General features: G+C 36.9%; 22 non-coding genes across 22 annotated transcripts; 11 read left to right on the top strand and 11 right to left on the bottom strand.

The window, feature by feature from the left end:
- Nucleotides 1-1,157: 1,157 nt before the first annotated feature.
- On the bottom strand, nucleotides 1,158-1,238 carry Trnal-uag (transfer RNA leucine (anticodon UAG)). The gene has a single exon. It is a non-coding gene; the product is annotated as a tRNA-Leu (tRNA).
- A 372-nt stretch (nucleotides 1,239-1,610) lies between these two features.
- Nucleotides 1,611-1,725, top strand: Trnal-caa (transfer RNA leucine (anticodon CAA)). Its single transcript has 2 exons — nucleotides 1,611-1,648; nucleotides 1,680-1,725. It is a non-coding gene; the product is annotated as a tRNA-Leu (tRNA).
- A 776-nt stretch (nucleotides 1,726-2,501) lies between these two features.
- On the bottom strand, nucleotides 2,502-2,582 carry Trnal-uag (transfer RNA leucine (anticodon UAG)). Its single transcript has one exon. It is a non-coding gene; the product is annotated as a tRNA-Leu (tRNA).
- Nucleotides 2,583-2,954: 372 nt separating this feature from the next.
- Trnal-caa (transfer RNA leucine (anticodon CAA)) lies at nucleotides 2,955-3,069 on the top strand. Its single transcript has 2 exons — nucleotides 2,955-2,992; nucleotides 3,024-3,069. It is a non-coding gene; the product is annotated as a tRNA-Leu (tRNA).
- A 772-nt stretch (nucleotides 3,070-3,841) lies between these two features.
- Trnal-uag (transfer RNA leucine (anticodon UAG)) lies at nucleotides 3,842-3,922 on the bottom strand. The gene has a single exon. It is a non-coding gene; the product is annotated as a tRNA-Leu (tRNA).
- A 372-nt stretch (nucleotides 3,923-4,294) lies between these two features.
- On the top strand, nucleotides 4,295-4,409 carry Trnal-caa (transfer RNA leucine (anticodon CAA)). Its single transcript has 2 exons — nucleotides 4,295-4,332; nucleotides 4,364-4,409. It is a non-coding gene; the product is annotated as a tRNA-Leu (tRNA).
- A 750-nt stretch (nucleotides 4,410-5,159) lies between these two features.
- On the bottom strand, nucleotides 5,160-5,240 carry Trnal-uag (transfer RNA leucine (anticodon UAG)). The gene has a single exon. It is a non-coding gene; the product is annotated as a tRNA-Leu (tRNA).
- Nucleotides 5,241-5,612: 372 nt separating this feature from the next.
- On the top strand, nucleotides 5,613-5,727 carry Trnal-caa (transfer RNA leucine (anticodon CAA)). Its single transcript has 2 exons — nucleotides 5,613-5,650; nucleotides 5,682-5,727. It is a non-coding gene; the product is annotated as a tRNA-Leu (tRNA).
- A 766-nt stretch (nucleotides 5,728-6,493) lies between these two features.
- On the bottom strand, nucleotides 6,494-6,574 carry Trnal-uag (transfer RNA leucine (anticodon UAG)). Its single transcript has one exon. It is a non-coding gene; the product is annotated as a tRNA-Leu (tRNA).
- A 372-nt stretch (nucleotides 6,575-6,946) lies between these two features.
- On the top strand, nucleotides 6,947-7,061 carry Trnal-caa (transfer RNA leucine (anticodon CAA)). The gene is made up of 2 exons: nucleotides 6,947-6,984; nucleotides 7,016-7,061. It is a non-coding gene; the product is annotated as a tRNA-Leu (tRNA).
- Nucleotides 7,062-7,833: 772 nt separating this feature from the next.
- Nucleotides 7,834-7,914, bottom strand: Trnal-uag (transfer RNA leucine (anticodon UAG)). Its single transcript has one exon. It is a non-coding gene; the product is annotated as a tRNA-Leu (tRNA).
- Nucleotides 7,915-8,286: 372 nt separating this feature from the next.
- Nucleotides 8,287-8,401, top strand: Trnal-caa (transfer RNA leucine (anticodon CAA)). The gene is made up of 2 exons: nucleotides 8,287-8,324; nucleotides 8,356-8,401. It is a non-coding gene; the product is annotated as a tRNA-Leu (tRNA).
- A 784-nt stretch (nucleotides 8,402-9,185) lies between these two features.
- On the bottom strand, nucleotides 9,186-9,266 carry Trnal-uag (transfer RNA leucine (anticodon UAG)). Its single transcript has one exon. It is a non-coding gene; the product is annotated as a tRNA-Leu (tRNA).
- A 372-nt stretch (nucleotides 9,267-9,638) lies between these two features.
- Trnal-caa (transfer RNA leucine (anticodon CAA)) lies at nucleotides 9,639-9,753 on the top strand. The gene is made up of 2 exons: nucleotides 9,639-9,676; nucleotides 9,708-9,753. It is a non-coding gene; the product is annotated as a tRNA-Leu (tRNA).
- Nucleotides 9,754-10,499: 746 nt separating this feature from the next.
- Nucleotides 10,500-10,580, bottom strand: Trnal-uag (transfer RNA leucine (anticodon UAG)). Its single transcript has one exon. It is a non-coding gene; the product is annotated as a tRNA-Leu (tRNA).
- A 372-nt stretch (nucleotides 10,581-10,952) lies between these two features.
- Trnal-caa (transfer RNA leucine (anticodon CAA)) lies at nucleotides 10,953-11,067 on the top strand. Its single transcript has 2 exons — nucleotides 10,953-10,990; nucleotides 11,022-11,067. It is a non-coding gene; the product is annotated as a tRNA-Leu (tRNA).
- A 764-nt stretch (nucleotides 11,068-11,831) lies between these two features.
- Trnal-uag (transfer RNA leucine (anticodon UAG)) lies at nucleotides 11,832-11,912 on the bottom strand. The gene has a single exon. It is a non-coding gene; the product is annotated as a tRNA-Leu (tRNA).
- Nucleotides 11,913-12,284: 372 nt separating this feature from the next.
- Trnal-caa (transfer RNA leucine (anticodon CAA)) lies at nucleotides 12,285-12,399 on the top strand. Its single transcript has 2 exons — nucleotides 12,285-12,322; nucleotides 12,354-12,399. It is a non-coding gene; the product is annotated as a tRNA-Leu (tRNA).
- A 764-nt stretch (nucleotides 12,400-13,163) lies between these two features.
- Nucleotides 13,164-13,244, bottom strand: Trnal-uag (transfer RNA leucine (anticodon UAG)). The gene has a single exon. It is a non-coding gene; the product is annotated as a tRNA-Leu (tRNA).
- A 372-nt stretch (nucleotides 13,245-13,616) lies between these two features.
- Nucleotides 13,617-13,731, top strand: Trnal-caa (transfer RNA leucine (anticodon CAA)). Its single transcript has 2 exons — nucleotides 13,617-13,654; nucleotides 13,686-13,731. It is a non-coding gene; the product is annotated as a tRNA-Leu (tRNA).
- A 762-nt stretch (nucleotides 13,732-14,493) lies between these two features.
- On the bottom strand, nucleotides 14,494-14,574 carry Trnal-uag (transfer RNA leucine (anticodon UAG)). The gene has a single exon. It is a non-coding gene; the product is annotated as a tRNA-Leu (tRNA).
- A 372-nt stretch (nucleotides 14,575-14,946) lies between these two features.
- Nucleotides 14,947-15,061, top strand: Trnal-caa (transfer RNA leucine (anticodon CAA)). The gene is made up of 2 exons: nucleotides 14,947-14,984; nucleotides 15,016-15,061. It is a non-coding gene; the product is annotated as a tRNA-Leu (tRNA).
- The last annotated feature ends 421 nt before the right edge of the window (nucleotides 15,062-15,482 follow it).

The raw sequence follows: 15,482 nt of genomic DNA, 5'->3' as shown, positions 1-15,482 counted from the left end.
AAACAAAAAAAAGGAAAAAAAAGAAAAAAGGAAAAAAAAAGACATATTTTAAAAGTAAATACATGTATATAAAGTATATAACTGTAAATATAAATGGATATTTTGAAAGAAATATATAAAGTATATAACAGTAATGATGAATAAATACTATCAAAGTAAATAGATAAAGTCTATTACTGTCAAAATAAATGGATATTTAAAACTGTGATAATAATGTATATAAATGTGTGTATAAGGAATTGCTATGTGTGTATATGATAATTGTATGTATGAAGTATGATGAATAAAGATAAAAAAAAAAAAGGCGCCAGACTCAAGGTTAATACCTTCCCATTCGTGGGAATGAGTGTTCTGGTCCACGAATGTGGGCGTGGGTTCGAATCCCACATCTGACACCATATATTTTTGATCACTTTCTACACTTCATTTGTAACATGGTTTCATGAAATGGTCTTTTGCGAATTTGTTAACGGTTAAACATTTAGTATATAGTAAAAGCTATTACGAAAGAAAAAAACCCTCATATGCGACATTCATGTTATACTTTCTTGTCCAAATCAGAGTGTCATAAATTAGTAAGATTATCAATTGCTGAACCATCAGTGGATTGAAAATAGCTCATGTAAACTCAGTTTGAGGAAAGAGCCAAATGAAATTCATCCTCAATTATCAAAAATAGATTTCACATAGTGGGTAGAACGTTAAAACGGAGGAGTGAGTTTTTAGGGCGGAAGAAAAATTGTTCACTCTTGAATGTTATCGTTTTCCCAAAGAACGCTGAATTAACTTCATGTTTGTTTTAAAGTTTGTGATTGGATTTTCCCAACTACCGTTCAATACGCATGAAGTCCGTGCAAATGTGTAGCCGACTGGTGTGTCCAAAATGCAAACGGAAAAAAATGTAGGTACTGACTGAAAGCATCAAGTGCATGAAAGTAGATAATTCGCAATTCGTAGTCAGTTGGAAACAGGTAATATTCATTATCGTTCATTTGTAGGAATTCTTTTAAAAAAAAAAACCTCGTCCGCGTTCTTAGCTCTCTCTCTCTCTCTCTCTCTCTCTCTCTCTCTCTCTCTCTCTCTCTCTCTCAAAATAATCGACAGGGTTGGAAAGTGTCTTTTGGATAGAAAAATTGAATTGTTCAGTAAAAAATTCTTGGCAGCGGTGGGATTCGAACCCACGCCTCAATGAGACTGGTGCCTAAAACCAGCGCCTTAGACCGCTCGGCCACGCTACCTTACGACTTTTCTGCTGATATTTTATGTATTTGTCAACTGGCTTCGTGAAAAAAAATGTTGGTTTGTTTAGTTTGCCCTATATGGTTCTAGTGGGAAGTGTTCAAGTGAGAATTGGAGGCTTAGGGAATAAAAGAAAGTGAGACGAAATGATTTGCCCATGTTCAATTTCATGTGGAACAATTTTGAGTAATCATATAAAACGTTCATTTGACAGATGAAAAAAAGATTAGAGATGTTGAAAAAATTCCTCAAATCCTAAAATGCGCCAATTACGAATTTAATAAAAATCCAAAAGGACAAGTTATTCAGTTATAATGTTTTCCGTACCTTAGACGATGGTTAACTATTAAAATTAGCCAAATTGTTGTCATGTCAGGTTGGCCGAGTGGTCTAAGGCGCCAGACTCAAGGTTAATACCTTCCCATTCGTGGGAATGAGTGTTCTGGTCCACGAATGTGGGCGTGGGTTCGAATCCCACATCTGACACCATATATTTTTGATCACTTTCTACACTTCATTTGTAACATGGTTTCATGAAATGGTCTTTTGCGAATTTGTTAACGGTTAAACATTTAGTATATAGTAAAAGCTATTACGAAAGAAAAAAACCCTCATATGCGACATTCATGTTATACTTTCTTGTCCAAATCAGAGTGTCATAAATTAGTAAGATTATCAATTGCTGAACCATCAGTGGATTGAAAATAGCTCATGTAAACTCAGTTTGAGGAAAGAGCCAAATGAAATTCATCCTCAATTATCAAAAATAGATTTCACATAGTGGGTAGAACGTTAAAACGGAGGAGTGAGTTTTTAGGGCGGAAGAAAAATTGTTCACTCTTGAATGTTATCGTTTTCCCAAAGAACGCTGAATTAACTTCATGTTTGTTTTAAAGTTTGTGATTGGATTTTCCCAACTACCGTTCAATACGCATGAAGTCCGTGCAAATGTGTAGCCGACTGGTGTGTCCAAAATGCAAACGGAAAAAAATGTAGGTACTGACTGAAAGCATCAAGTGCATGAAAGTAGATAATTCGCAATTCGTAGTCAGTTGGAAACAGGTAATATTCATTATCGTTCATTTGTAGGAATTCTTTTAAAAAAAAAAACCTCGTCCGCGTTCTTAGCTCTCTCTCTCTCTCTCTCTCTCTCTCTCTCTCTCTCTCTCTCTCTCTCTCTCTCTCTCTCTCTCTCAAAATAATCGACAGGGTTGGAAAGTGTCTTTTGGATAGAAAAATTGAATTGTTCAGTAAAAAATTCTTGGCAGCGGTGGGATTCGAACCCACGCCTCAATGAGACTGGTGCCTAAAACCAGCGCCTTAGACCGCTCGGCCACGCTACCTTACGACTTTTCTGCTGATATTTTATGTATTTGTCAACTGGCTTCGTGAAAAAAAATGTTGGTTTGTTTAGTTTGCCCTATATGGTTCTAGTGGGAAGTGTTCAAGTGAGAATTGGAGGCTTAGGGAATAAAAGAAAGTGAGACGAAATGATTTGCCCATGTTCAATTTCATGTGGAACAATTTTGAGTAATCATATAAAACGTTCATTTGACAGATGAAAAAAAGATTAGAGATGTTGAAAAAATTCCTCAAATCCTAAAATGCGCCAATTACGAATTTAATAAAAATCCAAAAGGACAAGTTATTCAGTTATAATGTTTTCCGTACCTTAGACGATGGTTAACTATTAAAATTAGCCAAATTGTTGTCAGGTCAGGTTGGCCGAGTGGTCTAAGGCGCCAGACTCAAGGTTAATACCTTCCCATTCGTGGGAATGAGTGTTCTGGTCCACGAATGTGGGCGTGGGTTCGAATCCCACATCTGACACCATATATTTTTGATCACTTTCTACACTTCATTTGTAACATGGTTTCATGAAATGGTCTTTTGCGAATTTGTTAACGGTTAAACATTTAGTATATAGTAAAAGCTATTACGAAAGAAAAAAACCCTCATATGCGACATTCATGTTATACTTTCTTGTCCAAATCAGAGTGTCATAAATTAGTAAGATTATCAATTGCTGAACCATCAGTGGATTGAAAATAGCTCATGTAAACTCAGTTTGAGGAAAGAGCCAAATGAAATTCATCCTCAATTATCAAAAATAGATTTCACATAGTGGGTAGAACGTTAAAACGGAGGAGTGAGTTTTTAGGGCGGAAGAAAAATTGTTCACTCTTGAATGTTATCGTTTTCCCAAAGAACGCTGAATTAACTTCATGTTTGTTTTAAAGTTTGTGATTGGATTTTCCCAACTACCGTTCAATACGCATGAAGTCCGTGCAAATGTGTAGCCGACTGGTGTGTCCAAAATGCAAACGGAAAAAAATGTAGGTACTGACTGAAAGCATCAAGTGCATGAAAGTAGATAATTCGCAATTCGTAGTCAGTTGGAAACAGGTAATATTCATTATCGTTCATTTGTAGGAATTCTTTTAAAAAAAAAAACCTCGTCCGCGTTCTTAGCTCTCTCTCTCTCTCTCTCTCTCTCTCTCTCTCTCTCTCTCTCTCTCTCTCTCTCTCTCTCTCAAAATAATCGACAGGGTTGGAAAGTGTCTTTTGGATAGAAAAATTGAATTGTTCAGTAAAAAATTCTTGGCAGCGGTGGGATTCGAACCCACGCCTCAATGAGACTGGTGCCTAAAACCAGCGCCTTAGACCGCTCGGCCACGCTACCTTACGACTTTTCTGCTGATATTTTATGTATTTGTCAACTGGCTTCGTGAAAAAAAATGTTGGTTTGTTTAGTTTGCCCTATATGGTTCTAGTGGGAAGTGTTCAAGTGAGAATTGGAGGCTTAGGGAATAAAAGAAAGTGAGACGAAATGATTTGCCCATGTTCAATTTCATGTGGAACAATTTTGAGTAATCATATAAAACGTTCATTTGACAGATGAAAAAAAGATTAGAGATGTTGAAAAAATTCCTCAAATCCTAAAATGCGCCAATTACGAATTTAATAAAAATCCAAAAGGACAAGTTATTCAGTTATAATGTTTTCCGTACCTTAGACGATGGTTAACTATTAAAATTAGCCAAATTGTTGTCAGGTCAGGTTGGCCGAGTGGTCTAAGGCGCCAGACTCAAGGTTAATACCTTCCCATTCGTGGGAATGAGTGTTCTGGTCCACGAATGTGGGCGTGGGTTCGAATCCCACATCTGACACCATATATTTTTGATCACTTTCTACACTTCATTTGTAACATGGTTTCATGAAATGGTCTTTTGCGAATTTGTTAACGGTTAAACATTTAGTATATAGTAAAAGCTATTACGAAAGAAAAAAACCCTCATATGCGACATTCATGTTATACTTTCTTGTCCAAATCAGAGTGTCATAAATTAGTAAGATTATCAATTGCTGAACCATCAGTGGATTGAAAATAGCTCATGTAAACTCAGTTTGAGGAAAGAGCCAAATGAAATTCATCCTCAATTATCAAAAATAGATTTCACATAGTGGGTAGAACGTTAAAACGGAGGAGTGAGTTTTTAGGGCGGAAGAAAAATTGTTCACTCTTGAATGTTATCGTTTTCCCAAAGAACGCTGAATTAACTTCATGTTTGTTTTAAAGTTTGTGATTGGATTTTCCCAACTACCGTTCAATACGCATGAAGTCCGTGCAAATGTGTAGCCGACTGGTGTGTCCAAAATGCAAACGGAAAAAAATGTAGGTACTGACTGAAAGCATCAAGTGCATGAAAGTAGATAATTCGCAATTCGTAGTCAGTTGGAAACAGGTAATATTCATTATCGTTCATTTGTAGGAATTCTTTTAAAAAAAAAAACCTCGTCCGCGTTCTTAGCTCTCTCTCTCTCTCTCTCTCTCTCTCTCTCTCTCTCTCTCAAAATAATCGACAGGGTTGGAAAGTGTCTTTTGGATAGAAAAATTGAATTGTTCAGTAAAAAATTCTTGGCAGCGGTGGGATTCGAACCCACGCCTCAATGAGACTGGTGCCTAAAACCAGCGCCTTAGACCGCTCGGCCACGCTACCTTACGACTTTTCTGCTGATATTTTATGTATTTGTCAACTGGCTTCGTGAAAAAAAATGTTGGTTTGTTTAGTTTGCCCTATATGGTTCTAGTGGGAAGTGTTCAAGTGAGAATTGGAGGCTTAGGGAATAAAAGAAAGTGAGACGAAATGATTTGCCCATGTTCAATTTCATGTGGAACAATTTTGAGTAATCATATAAAACGTTCATTTGACAGATGAAAAAAAGATTAGAGATGTTGAAAAAATTCCTCAAATCCTAAAATGCGCCAATTACGAATTTAATAAAAATCCAAAAGGACAAGTTATTCAGTTATAATGTTTTCCGTACCTTAGACGATGGTTAACTATTAAAATTAGCCAAATTGTTGTCATGTCAGGTTGGCCGAGTGGTCTAAGGCGCCAGACTCAAGGTTAATACCTTCCCATTCGTGGGAATGAGTGTTCTGGTCCACGAATGTGGGCGTGGGTTCGAATCCCACATCTGACACCATATATTTTTGATCACTTTCTACACTTCATTTGTAACATGGTTTCATGAAATGGTCTTTTGCGAATTTGTTAACGGTTAAACATTTAGTATATAGTAAAAGCTATTACGAAAGAAAAAAACCCTCATATGCGACATTCATGTTATACTTTCTTGTCCAAATCAGAGTGTCATAAATTAGTAAGATTATCAATTGCTGAACCATCAGTGGATTGAAAATAGCTCATGTAAACTCAGTTTGAGGAAAGAGCCAAATGAAATTCATCCTCAATTATCAAAAATAGATTTCACATAGTGGGTAGAACGTTAAAACGGAGGAGTGAGTTTTTAGGGCGGAAGAAAAATTGTTCACTCTTGAATGTTATCGTTTTCCCAAAGAACGCTGAATTAACTTCATGTTTGTTTTAAAGTTTGTGATTGGATTTTCCCAACTACCGTTCAATACGCATGAAGTCCGTGCAAATGTGTAGCCGACTGGTGTGTCCAAAATGCAAACGGAAAAAAATGTAGGTACTGACTGAAAGCATCAAGTGCATGAAAGTAGATAATTCGCAATTCGTAGTCAGTTGGAAACAGGTAATATTCATTATCGTTCATTTGTAGGAATTCTTTTAAAAAAAAAAACCTCGTCCGCGTTCTTAGCTCTCTCTCTCTCTCTCTCTCTCTCTCTCTCTCTCTCTCTCTCTCTCTCTCTCTCTCAAAATAATCGACAGGGTTGGAAAGTGTCTTTTGGATAGAAAAATTGAATTGTTCAGTAAAAAATTCTTGGCAGCGGTGGGATTCGAACCCACGCCTCAATGAGACTGGTGCCTAAAACCAGCGCCTTAGACCGCTCGGCCACGCTACCTTACGACTTTTCTGCTGATATTTTATGTATTTGTCAACTGGCTTCGTGAAAAAAAATGTTGGTTTGTTTAGTTTGCCCTATATGGTTCTAGTGGGAAGTGTTCAAGTGAGAATTGGAGGCTTAGGGAATAAAAGAAAGTGAGACGAAATGATTTGCCCATGTTCAATTTCATGTGGAACAATTTTGAGTAATCATATAAAACGTTCATTTGACAGATGAAAAAAAGATTAGAGATGTTGAAAAAATTCCTCAAATCCTAAAATGCGCCAATTACGAATTTAATAAAAATCCAAAAGGACAAGTTATTCAGTTATAATGTTTTCCGTACCTTAGACGATGGTTAACTATTAAAATTAGCCAAATTGTTGTCAGGTCAGGTTGGCCGAGTGGTCTAAGGCGCCAGACTCAAGGTTAATACCTTCCCATTCGTGGGAATGAGTGTTCTGGTCCACGAATGTGGGCGTGGGTTCGAATCCCACATCTGACACCATATATTTTTGATCACTTTCTACACTTCATTTGTAACATGGTTTCATGAAATGGTCTTTTGCGAATTTGTTAACGGTTAAACATTTAGTATATAGTAAAAGCTATTACGAAAGAAAAAAACCCTCATATGCGACATTCATGTTATACTTTCTTGTCCAAATCAGAGTGTCATAAATTAGTAAGATTATCAATTGCTGAACCATCAGTGGATTGAAAATAGCTCATGTAAACTCAGTTTGAGGAAAGAGCCAAATGAAATTCATCCTCAATTATCAAAAATAGATTTCACATAGTGGGTAGAACGTTAAAACGGAGGAGTGAGTTTTTAGGGCGGAAGAAAAATTGTTCACTCTTGAATGTTATCGTTTTCCCAAAGAACGCTGAATTAACTTCATGTTTGTTTTAAAGTTTGTGATTGGATTTTCCCAACTACCGTTCAATACGCATGAAGTCCGTGCAAATGTGTAGCCGACTGGTGTGTCCAAAATGCAAACGGAAAAAAATGTAGGTACTGACTGAAAGCATCAAGTGCATGAAAGTAGATAATTCGCAATTCGTAGTCAGTTGGAAACAGGTAATATTCATTATCGTTCATTTGTAGGAATTCTTTTAAAAAAAAAAACCTCGTCCGCGTTCTTAGCTCTCTCTCTCTCTCTCTCTCTCTCTCTCTCTCTCTCTCTCTCTCTCTCTCTCTCTCTCTCTCAAAATAATCGACAGGGTTGGAAAGTGTCTTTTGGATAGAAAAATTGAATTGTTCAGTAAAAAATTCTTGGCAGCGGTGGGATTCGAACCCACGCCTCAATGAGACTGGTGCCTAAAACCAGCGCCTTAGACCGCTCGGCCACGCTACCTTACGACTTTTCTGCTGATATTTTATGTATTTGTCAACTGGCTTCGTGAAAAAAAATGTTGGTTTGTTTAGTTTGCCCTATATGGTTCTAGTGGGAAGTGTTCAAGTGAGAATTGGAGGCTTAGGGAATAAAAGAAAGTGAGACGAAATGATTTGCCCATGTTCAATTTCATGTGGAACAATTTTGAGTAATCATATAAAACGTTCATTTGACAGATGAAAAAAAGATTAGAGATGTTGAAAAAATTCCTCAAATCCTAAAATGCGCCAATTACGAATTTAATAAAAATCCAAAAGGACAAGTTATTCAGTTATAATGTTTTCCGTACCTTAGACGATGGTTAACTATTAAAATTAGCCAAATTGTTGTCAGGTCAGGTTGGCCGAGTGGTCTAAGGCGCCAGACTCAAGGTTAATACCTTCCCATTCGTGGGAATGAGTGTTCTGGTCCACGAATGTGGGCGTGGGTTCGAATCCCACATCTGACACCATATATTTTTGATCACTTTCTACACTTCATTTGTAACATGGTTTCATGAAATGGTCTTTTGCGAATTTGTTAACGGTTAAACATTTAGTATATAGTAAAAGCTATTACGAAAGAAAAAAACCCTCATATGCGACATTCATGTTATACTTTCTTGTCCAAATCAGAGTGTCATAAATTAGTAAGATTATCAATTGCTGAACCATCAGTGGATTGAAAATAGCTCATGTAAACTCAGTTTGAGGAAAGAGCCAAATGAAATTCATCCTCAATTATCAAAAATAGATTTCACATAGTGGGTAGAACGTTAAAACGGAGGAGTGAGTTTTTAGGGCGGAAGAAAAATTGTTCACTCTTGAATGTTATCGTTTTCCCAAAGAACGCTGAATTAACTTCATGTTTGTTTTAAAGTTTGTGATTGGATTTTCCCAACTACCGTTCAATACGCATGAAGTCCGTGCAAATGTGTAGCCGACTGGTGTGTCCAAAATGCAAACGGAAAAAAATGTAGGTACTGACTGAAAGCATCAAGTGCATGAAAGTAGATAATTCGCAATTCGTAGTCAGTTGGAAACAGGTAATATTCATTATCGTTCATTTGTAGGAATTCTTTTAAAAAAAAAAACCTCGTCCGCGTTCTTAGCTCTCTCTCTCTCTCTCTCTCTCTCTCTCTCTCTCTCTCTCTCTCTCTCTCTCTCTCTCTCTCTCTCTCTCTCTCAAAATAATCGACAGGGTTGGAAAGTGTCTTTTGGATAGAAAAATTGAATTGTTCAGTAAAAAATTCTTGGCAGCGGTGGGATTCGAACCCACGCCTCAATGAGACTGGTGCCTAAAACCAGCGCCTTAGACCGCTCGGCCACGCTACCTTACGACTTTTCTGCTGATATTTTATGTATTTGTCAACTGGCTTCGTGAAAAAAAATGTTGGTTTGTTTAGTTTGCCCTATATGGTTCTAGTGGGAAGTGTTCAAGTGAGAATTGGAGGCTTAGGGAATAAAAGAAAGTGAGACGAAATGATTTGCCCATGTTCAATTTCATGTGGAACAATTTTGAGTAATCATATAAAACGTTCATTTGACAGATGAAAAAAAGATTAGAGATGTTGAAAAAATTCCTCAAATCCTAAAATGCGCCAATTACGAATTTAATAAAAATCCAAAAGGACAAGTTATTCAGTTATAATGTTTTCCGTACCTTAGACGATGGTTAACTATTAAAATTAGCCAAATTGTTGTCATGTCAGGTTGGCCGAGTGGTCTAAGGCGCCAGACTCAAGGTTAATACCTTCCCATTCGTGGGAATGAGTGTTCTGGTCCACGAATGTGGGCGTGGGTTCGAATCCCACATCTGACACCATATATTTTTGATCACTTTCTACACTTCATTTGTAACATGGTTTCATGAAATGGTCTTTTGCGAATTTGTTAACGGTTAAACATTTAGTATATAGTAAAAGCTATTACGAAAGAAAAAAACCCTCATATGCGACATTCATGTTATACTTTCTTGTCCAAATCAGAGTGTCATAAATTAGTAAGATTATCAATTGCTGAACCATCAGTGGATTGAAAATAGCTCATGTAAACTCAGTTTGAGGAAAGAGCCAAATGAAATTCATCCTCAATTATCAAAAATAGATTTCACATAGTGGGTAGAACGTTAAAACGGAGGAGTGAGTTTTTAGGGCGGAAGAAAAATTGTTCACTCTTGAATGTTATCGTTTTCCCAAAGAACGCTGAATTAACTTCATGTTTGTTTTAAAGTTTGTGATTGGATTTTCCCAACTACCGTTCAATACGCATGAAGTCCGTGCAAATGTGTAGCCGACTGGTGTGTCCAAAATGCAAACGGAAAAAAATGTAGGTACTGACTGAAAGCATCAAGTGCATGAAAGTAGATAATTCGCAATTCGTAGTCAGTTGGAAACAGGTAATATTCATTATCGTTCATTTGTAGGAATTCTTTTAAAAAAAAAAACCTCGTCCGCGTTCTTAGCTCTCTCTCTCTCTCTCTCTCTCTCTCTCTCTCTCTCAAAATAATCGACAGGGTTGGAAAGTGTCTTTTGGATAGAAAAATTGAATTGTTCAGTAAAAAATTCTTGGCAGCGGTGGGATTCGAACCCACGCCTCAATGAGACTGGTGCCTAAAACCAGCGCCTTAGACCGCTCGGCCACGCTACCTTACGACTTTTCTGCTGATATTTTATGTATTTGTCAACTGGCTTCGTGAAAAAAAATGTTGGTTTGTTTAGTTTGCCCTATATGGTTCTAGTGGGAAGTGTTCAAGTGAGAATTGGAGGCTTAGGGAATAAAAGAAAGTGAGACGAAATGATTTGCCCATGTTCAATTTCATGTGGAACAATTTTGAGTAATCATATAAAACGTTCATTTGACAGATGAAAAAAAGATTAGAGATGTTGAAAAAATTCCTCAAATCCTAAAATGCGCCAATTACGAATTTAATAAAAATCCAAAAGGACAAGTTATTCAGTTATAATGTTTTCCGTACCTTAGACGATGGTTAACTATTAAAATTAGCCAAATTGTTGTCATGTCAGGTTGGCCGAGTGGTCTAAGGCGCCAGACTCAAGGTTAATACCTTCCCATTCGTGGGAATGAGTGTTCTGGTCCACGAATGTGGGCGTGGGTTCGAATCCCACATCTGACACCATATATTTTTGATCACTTTCTACACTTCATTTGTAACATGGTTTCATGAAATGGTCTTTTGCGAATTTGTTAACGGTTAAACATTTAGTATATAGTAAAAGCTATTACGAAAGAAAAAAACCCTCATATGCGACATTCATGTTATACTTTCTTGTCCAAATCAGAGTGTCATAAATTAGTAAGATTATCAATTGCTGAACCATCAGTGGATTGAAAATAGCTCATGTAAACTCAGTTTGAGGAAAGAGCCAAATGAAATTCATCCTCAATTATCAAAAATAGATTTCACATAGTGGGTAGAACGTTAAAACGGAGGAGTGAGTTTTTAGGGCGGAAGAAAAATTGTTCACTCTTGAATGTTATCGTTTTCCCAAAGAACGCTGAATTAACTTCATGTTTGTTTTAAAGTTTGTGATTGGATTTTCCCAACTACCGTTCAATACGCATGAAGTCCGTGCAAATGTGTAGCCGACTGGTGTGTCCAAAATGCAAACGGAAAAAAATGTAGGTACTGACTGAAAGCATCAAGTGCATGAAAGTAGATAATTCGCAATTCGTAGTCAGTTGGAAACAGGTAATATTCATTATCGTTCATTTGTAGGAATTCTTTTAAAAAAAAAAACCTCGTCCGCGTTCTTAGCTCTCTCTCTCTCTCTCTCTCTCTCTCTCTCTCTCTCTCTCTCTCTCTCTCTCTCAAAATAATCGACAGGGTTGGAAAGTGTCTTTTGGATAGAAAAATTGAATTGTTCAGTAAAAAATTCTTGGCAGCGGTGGGATTCGAACCCACGCCTCAATGAGACTGGTGCCTAAAACCAGCGCCTTAGACCGCTCGGCCACGCTACCTTACGACTTTTCTGCTGATATTTTATGTATTTGTCAACTGGCTTCGTGAAAAAAAATGTTGGTTTGTTTAGTTTGCCCTATATGGTTCTAGTGGGAAGTGTTCAAGTGAGAATTGGAGGCTTAGGGAATAAAAGAAAGTGAGACGAAATGATTTGCCCATGTTCAATTTCATGTGGAACAATTTTGAGTAATCATATAAAACGTTCATTTGACAGATGAAAAAAAGATTAGAGATGTTGAAAAAATTCCTCAAATCCTAAAATGCGCCAATTACGAATTTAATAAAAATCCAAAAGGACAAGTTATTCAGTTATAATGTTTTCCGTACCTTAGACGATGGTTAACTATTAAAATTAGCCAAATTGTTGTCATGTCAGGTTGGCCGAGTGGTCTAAGGCGCCAGACTCAAGGTTAATACCTTCCCATTCGTGGGAATGAGTGTTCTGGTCCACGAATGTGGGCGTGGGTTCGAATCCCACATCTGACACCATATATTTTTGATCACTTTCTACACTTCATTTGTAACATGGTTTCATGAAATGGTCTTTTGCGAATTTGTTAACGGTTAAACATTTAGTATATAGTAAAAGCTATTACGAAAGAAAAAAACCCTCATATGCGACATTCATGTTATACTTTCTTGTCCAAATCAGAGTGTCATAAATTAGTAAGATTATCAATTGCTGAACCATCAGTGGATTGAAAATAGCTCATGTAAACTCAGTTTGAGGAAAGAGCCAAATGAAATTCATCCTCAATTATCAAAAATAGATTTCACATAGTGGGTAGAACGTTAAAACGGAGGAGTGAGTTTTTAGGGCGGAAGAAAAATTGTTCACTCTTGAATGTTATCGTTTTCCCAAAGAACGCTGAATTAACTTCATGTTTGTTTTAAAGTTTGTGATTGGATTTTCCCAACTACCGTTCAATACGCATGAAGTCCGTGCAAATGTGTAGCCGACTGGTGTGTCCAAAATGCAAACGGAAAAAAATGTAGGTACTGACTGAAAGCATCAAGTGCATGAAAGTAGATAATTCGCAATTCGTAGTCAGTTGGAAACAGGTAATATTCATTATCGTTCATTTGTAGGAATTCTTTTAAAAAAAAAAACCTCGTCCGCGTTCTTAGCTCTCTCTCTCTCTCTCTCTCTCTCTCTCTCTCTCTCTCTCTCTCTCTCTCTCTCAAAATAATCGACAGGGTTGGAAAGTGTCTTTTGGATAGAAAAATTGAATTGTTCAGTAAAAAATTCTTGGCAGCGGTGGGATTCGAACCCACGCCTCAATGAGACTGGTGCCTAAAACCAGCGCCTTAGACCGCTCGGCCACGCTACCTTACGACTTTTCTGCTGATATTTTATGTATTTGTCAACTGGCTTCGTGAAAAAAAATGTTGGTTTGTTTAGTTTGCCCTATATGGTTCTAGTGGGAAGTGTTCAAGTGAGAATTGGAGGCTTAGGGAATAAAAGAAAGTGAGACGAAATGATTTGCCCATGTTCAATTTCATGTGGAACAATTTTGAGTAATCATATAAAACGTTCATTTGACAGATGAAAAAAAGATTAGAGATGTTGAAAAAATTCCTCAAATCCTAAAATGCGCCAATTACGAATTTAATAAAAATCCAAAAGGACAAGTTATTCAGTTATAATGTTTTCCGTACCTTAGACGATGGTTAACTATTAAAATTAGCCAAATTGTTGTCATGTCAGGTTGGCCGAGTGGTCTAAGGCGCCAGACTCAAGGTTAATACCTTCCCATTCGTGGGAATGAGTGTTCTGGTCCACGAATGTGGGCGTGGGTTCGAATCCCACATCTGACACCATATATTTTTGATCACTTTCTACACTTCATTTGTAACATGGTTTCATGAAATGGTCTTTTGCGAATTTGTTAACGGTTAAACATTTAGTATATAGTAAAAGCTATTACGAAAGAAAAAAACCCTCATATGCGACATTCATGTTATACTTTCTTGTCCAAATCAGAGTGTCATAAATTAGTAAGATTATCAATTGCTGAACCATCAGTGGATTGAAAATAGCTCATGTAAACTCAGTTTGAGGAAAGAGCCAAATGAAATTCATCCTCAATTATCAAAAATAGATTTCACATAGTGGGTAGAACGTTAAAACGGAGGAGTGAGTTTTTAGGGCGGAAGAAAAATTGTTCACTCTTGAATGTTATCGTTTTCCCAAAGAACGCTGAATTAACTTCATGTTTGTTTTAAAGTTTGTGATTGGATTTTCCCAACTACCGTTCAATACGCATGAAGTCCGTGCAAATGTGTAGCCGACTGGTGTGTCCAAAATGCAAACGGAAAAAAATGTAGGTACTGACTGAAAGCATCAAGTGCATGAAAGTAGATAATTCGCAATTCGTAGTCAGTTGGAAACAGGTAATATTCATTATCGTTCATTTGTAGGAATTCTTTTAAAAAAAAAAACCTCGTCCGCGTTCTTAGCTCTCTCTCTCTCTCTCTCTCTCTCTCTCTCTCTCTCTCTCTCTCTCTCTCTCAAAATAATCGACAGGGTTGGAAAGTGTCTTTTGGATAGAAAAATTGAATTGTTCAGTAAAAAATTCTTGGCAGCGGTGGGATTCGAACCCACGCCTCAATGAGACTGGTGCCTAAAACCAGCGCCTTAGACCGCTCGGCCACGCTACCTTACGACTTTTCTGCTGATATTTTATGTATTTGTCAACTGGCTTCGTGAAAAAAAATGTTGGTTTGTTTAGTTTGCCCTATATGGTTCTAGTGGGAAGTGTTCAAGTGAGAATTGGAGGCTTAGGGAATAAAAGAAAGTGAGACGAAATGATTTGCCCATGTTCAATTTCATGTGGAACAATTTTGAGTAATCATATAAAACGTTCATTTGACAGATGAAAAAAAGATTAGAGATGTTGAAAAAATTCCTCAAATCCTAAAATGCGCCAATTACGAATTTAATAAAAATCCAAAAGGACAAGTTATTCAGTTATAATGTTTTCCGTACCTTAGACGATGGTTAACTATTAAAATTAGCCAAATTGTTGTCATGTCAGGTTGGCCGAGTGGTCTAAGGCGCCAGACTCAAGGTTAATACCTTCCCATTCGTGGGAATGAGTGTTCTGGTCCACGAATGTGGGCGTGGGTTCGAATCCCACATCTGACACCATATATTTTTGATCACTTTCTACACTTCATTTGTAACATGGTTTCATGAAATGGTCTTTTGCGAATTTGTTAACGGTTAAACATTTAGTATATAGTAAAAGCTATTACGAAAGAAAAAAACCCTCATATGCGACATTCATGTTATACTTTCTTGTCCAAATCAGAGTGTCATAAATTAGTAAGATTATCAATTGCTGAACCATCAGTGGATTGAAAATAGCTCATGTAAACTCAGTTTGAGGAAAGAGCCAAATGAAATTCATCCTCAATTATCAAAAATAGATTTCACATAGTGGGTAGAACGTTAAAACGGAGGAGTGAGTTTTTAGGGCGGAAGAAAAATTGTTCACTCTTGAATGTTATCGTTTTCCCAAAGAACGCTGAATTAACTTCATGTTTGTTTTAAAGTTTGTGATTGG

This window comes from Mytilus edulis, chromosome 10, assembly GCF_963676685.1.
Source record: "Mytilus edulis chromosome 10, xbMytEdul2.2, whole genome shotgun sequence".
In the NCBI taxonomy this organism is placed as follows: domain Eukaryota; kingdom Metazoa; phylum Mollusca; class Bivalvia; order Mytilida; family Mytilidae; genus Mytilus; species Mytilus edulis.
This window is presented reverse-complemented; position numbering and strand designations above follow the sequence as displayed.